Genomic DNA, 4,773 nt, shown 5'->3' with positions numbered 1-4,773 from the left:
AATACAAATGACTTGGTTTTGTTAGTAAATAAATGTCATGAATGGCATGGGGAAGTGAGAACAGCTTAAAGGAGACTTGAGCAATCTATCAACTACATGTATCATGTGTGTATCTTGGGGGTCCTGACTCAAGGAAGTCAACTGTAAAAAAATTCTGAGGCAGAATTTAAGTACTGATAGATATTGATACTACATGAGAACTGTGTAAGATATAAAGAATTATGTTTCTTAAATCCCTGAGAACTCATTCTCCAGCATCCAACAGTGGGTATTACTCAAAAGAAGAGGAGTGTGAACTTAAAGAAAAAAGAACTTCATGTGGTTTGGAAGTGTTAATGAGAAATTATGCCAACCATGTTCAAATGGCAAGGGAGAGCTTGAGACTACTACAGTAAGGGAGGGAGTTTGGTCTCAACTCTAGAGACCACTAGGAGAAGGGGCCATTTATAGCAAACAGGCAGGAAGAATAAATAGATGGAGATCTACTAAAAAAGAATTTATTAGGTATCAAGGCTTGGTGAGAGAAGAGACCTAGGAGGTTGTGGTGGTTTGAAAGAAAATGGCCCCCATAGGGAGTGACACTGTTAGGAGGAGTGGCCTTGTTGGAGGAAGCGTGTCACTGTGGTGGTGGACTTCGAGCTCTTATATATGCTCAAGCCATGCCCAGTGAGACAGTTCACTTCCTGTTGCCTTCAGATGAAGATGTAAGGACTCTCAGCTCCTGCTCCAGCACCATGTCTGCCTGCATGCCACCCTATTGCATCATGATGACAGTGGATTGAGCCTCTCCCCTCCCCAATTAAATGTTTTTTCTTTTATAAGAGTTGCTATGGTCATGGTGTCTCTTCACAGCAATACAAGCCCTAAGACAGGAGTTCTCTCTAAACTGACTTGTAGATTTAACAGTCTTATTAAATAAGAAACACAGAGCCAAAAGCAGAGTTAAAAGCCCAAGAGGTCAGGGCAGTAGCTAAGAGCTGAGACTTAAAAACACCTTCTTACCCTTTGCTGCCACTGCTGTCCTTCCCCTGAGAAAGAGACCTACTTCCTGTGTATCTGTCTTTTTATTGACTTTCTGTTCTGCCTTCTCATTGGTTGTAAACCCAACCAAATGACCTCCTCATCACTGTGTCCATACAGAACTCTGTTGCTAGAGTTTTCCTGCTTTGCCCACAGTCAGGACAAATCTTTGTCACCCACCAGTCCCACAGCACTCAGACCCAACCAAGTAAACACAGAGACTTATATTGCTTACAAACTGTATGGCCGTGGCAGGCTTCTTGCTAACTGTTCTTATAGCTTAAATTAATCCATTTCCATAAATCTATACCTTGCCACATGGCTTGTGGCTTATTGGCATCTTCACATGCTGCTTGTCAGGGTGGCGGCTGGCAGTGACTCCTTCCGCCTTCCTGTTCTTTCTTTTCTCCTCTCTGTTAGTCCCGCCTATACTTCCTGCCTAGCCACTGGCCAATCAGTGTTTTATTTATTGACCAATCAGAGCAATTTGACATACAGACCATCCCACAGCAGAACTCCAAGTCTTTTATGGTTGGTATTGAGATTAAAGGCATGTGTCTCCATGCTGGTGGTGTCCTTGAACACACAGAGATCTGCCTGTAATGTGATTGGGATTAAGGGCATGTGCTACCACTGCCAGACTTCTGCAATGGCTTGCTATTAGCTCTGACTCCCAGGTAACTTTATTTATTAACATACAAATAAAATCACATTTCAGCACAAATAAAATATCACCATACTGACTAAGCATGGGTCTCTACTAAGACTGGATTTAGCAGACCAAGGTCAGACTTAAGGACCAAGCCTAGACTGGAAAAAGATTCAGGAGTAGATAAAAGTTTGGTCAGGGAAAGCAGGTTCCTTGTCAGACATAGAGAGACTCTAAGGTGTAAAGAATCCCAGCAAAGAGATTAGAGATGGAAGGGAAAATTCAAAGAGAGTGACTGGTTAATGAGGGTGGCCCAGTGGTCACCAGGGAAGTCAATCACCAAGCCAACCCAATGAGAAACAGGGGGTGGTGCCTGGCATGGGATGGGGAAATATTTGGGCCAGGGCTGAGAATTCAGTGTGTGATTCGAACTCAAAGCCAGGGCCTTGAGCACTTGTACATTTTTTGTGCAGCTGGTGGACAACAGCAGGTCATACAGGTGCAAAAATAAATCCTCCTTTGCAACTCTGAACTCATTGTTCAGTGTGAGTTTTGATACATATAAGAAGGAATACAAGATAACACAAAGGGATTATGGTATTGATGGTTCTAACTATCCTATAACTTAAAGGCATAGGTAATAAAAAAAAAAAACTAATGTGAAAACCAAACAACAACAACAACAAAAACACAACAAAGGCCTGCTTAACACATCTTTTTCTACTCCATGTGTGCCTGACTAGCAAGTACTTCTCCAAGGACATCAATTTTCCCCATCAACTGCATTTACTGACTTCTCATACCTCTTTCCAAAAAAGGTCTGCTAGTTGTCTGTAACTGATATCTGTGCAACCTTAAACCATGTTTCTGAATCAGAGGCACAAAAATAAGGGGCTGCAATTTCCAATCTACGCTGGATAAACTGGACTCAAAGTCTCCAGTCCATGTAACCACCTGATCCCTATCTACAGACAAGAAAAATTAGATTGGTAGATTGTGTCTGTGTTGACTCCACTCTTCCTGAACTCTGTTACTTTGAATTGTTTCATCACTCGCCAACCCTCCTGCAAGACTGGCCAATCAAAACAACTCTTTTTGAACCTTCTTGAGTGCTGTTATCCACATGGGTTAAACCCTGGCAAACCATCTACTATGAAAGGAAATCAGCTACTGAACAACACATGGCAGCTTGGGATCTTTATTTTCCATCGAACTATTTTGTTAATGAAGATGACTGCTAGAAACCTCAACATTTCTAAACTTATTGAAATGAAATTTCATGAAATAAAATTTTTATCTATCAGCAACACTGAACTTTAAGAAAAAAAAAATCCATATTGAAAAACAAACCAGGAGTCAGTCTGAGTTAAGCCACAAGTTTCTTGGTTGATGCTTTTGTTTTCATACAAGGCCTTGTTCCCAAGCAGGCAGATAAAGACCTAGTTCAAGTGATTCTCCCCCATGCACTTGCTATTCTTGTTTCCAGGGCTGAGCAGGGAAGCACCAAGAAATGAAATCCCCTGCCTTCTACTGTTCTGTTGTCTTTCAAAACAGCAGGACTGCCAAGATCAGCCCTGAGAGCATCCTTTGAAGTGTTCCTCATGCTTCTCCCACCGCTGGAACAAAACAACCACCTAGACTGTGTGCCCAGTCCCCAGAGGGTCAACCTGGAGGCCAGGCCACCACCTCCTGCTCAATGGCACTATGAGGACAGGGAACTGCAGCCACTGGGGGTCACATCCAAGAACTTGGGGATATACGGCTAAGTCGCTACTCACAAAAGCAAAGGTGACAGAGGATGAAAGATAATAATAGCAACAAGTGGTGAAGGACTGGAGACACAGCACCGCAGGGACTTGGGGTCATGGGCTGATTTCAAAGTTCATATGTGCCAGAAGAAGGGAACATTTTCTCTTTTTGAGGCTTGGGTATTCGTATACTTCAGGCCAAGGACTAATTTCTACCCTTACTCTAGTTCAGTGTGGATATTTCCCCTCACGCTGTATAAGATTCCCTGTTGCTAGAGTTTTCCTGCCTTGCCCACAGTCAGGACAAATCTTTGTCACCCTCCAGTCGCACAGCTGCTCTGACCCAACCAAGTAAACACTGAGACTTATTTTGCTTACAAACTGCATGGCCGTGGCTTCTTGCTAACTGTTCTTATAGCTTAAATTAATCCATTTCCACAAATCTATACCCTGCCACGTGGCTCGTGGCTTACCGGCATCTTTTCATGCTTCTTGTCCTGACGGCAGCTGGCAGTGACTCCTTCCGCCTTCCTGTTCTTTCTTTTCTTCTCTCTGTTAGGCCCGCCTATACTTCCTGCCTAGTCACTGGCCAATCGGTGTTTTATTTATTGACCAATCAGAGCAATTTGACATACAGACCATCCCCCAGCACAGCCAAGTGCAGACCATCTCAGACACCTGCACTCAGGCCCATGGTCCTAATCATCCTCTATGCGGACCTGCTGGGTAAAGCCATGAGGAACCCAAGAACGGGCTCCCACAGGACATACAGAACACAACAATTCCCTTAACCATTTTCCATCATATGTGAAACCTATCTTCATCATAAACCTAACAGAAAATGTTTCAGAGCACAATGAAGGGTAAAAAGGCCCTCCCAAATCATATGTGTAGACGGTGTGGAAATGAAAAGGCAAGTCAAGTGAGAAATGCAAAGCTATGTGTTTAGAGCTGAGGGGCAAGGGAACCCACCCTCATCATTTACATTTTGACAGACTCAAAGGCAGTTAACAGGCACAGGCAAACTTTGCTGGGGAAAAGGGAAGGTTTCTTATGTGCCTGGTTGATTGGGTTGTTGACCTTGGGGCACTGAAGTTGGTCTAACATCATCTATAATTGGCTAGGGGGACATATTTGGCTTTCTTTAATTGGTTTTAAATTAAAAGCAGAAAGAAATATTAGGGAAGTTGTTTCTTATTAATCAAGTCTTGGCCGTTTAGAGCTGATACTTAGAGGGTTGTGGCTTAGCTCCTAGGTTCTTACCAGAGATAGCAGGCTGGCTTCCTGTGAGCCTGATGTATAGCAGGCTGGCTTCCTGCAAGTTGACCTATAGCAGGCTGGCTTCCTGGGCTGTTT

At 43.4% G+C, this 4,773-nt stretch overlaps 1 non-coding gene across 1 annotated transcript; it reads left to right on the top strand.

The window, feature by feature from the left end:
* The first annotated feature begins 2,118 nt into the window (after positions 1–2,118).
* LOC114687137 lies at positions 2,119–2,245 on the top strand. Its single transcript, XR_003733649.1, has one exon. It is a non-coding gene; the product is annotated as a small nucleolar RNA SNORA40 (small nucleolar RNA).
* The last annotated feature ends 2,528 nt before the right edge of the window (positions 2,246–4,773 follow it).

This window comes from Peromyscus leucopus, chromosome 8a (assembly GCF_004664715.2).
Source record: "Peromyscus leucopus breed LL Stock chromosome 8a, UCI_PerLeu_2.1, whole genome shotgun sequence".
Lineage (NCBI taxonomy): Eukaryota > Metazoa > Chordata > Mammalia > Rodentia > Cricetidae > Peromyscus > Peromyscus leucopus.
Note: the sequence above shows the minus strand (reverse complement) of the source record. Positions and strands in the feature narration are given on the sequence as shown.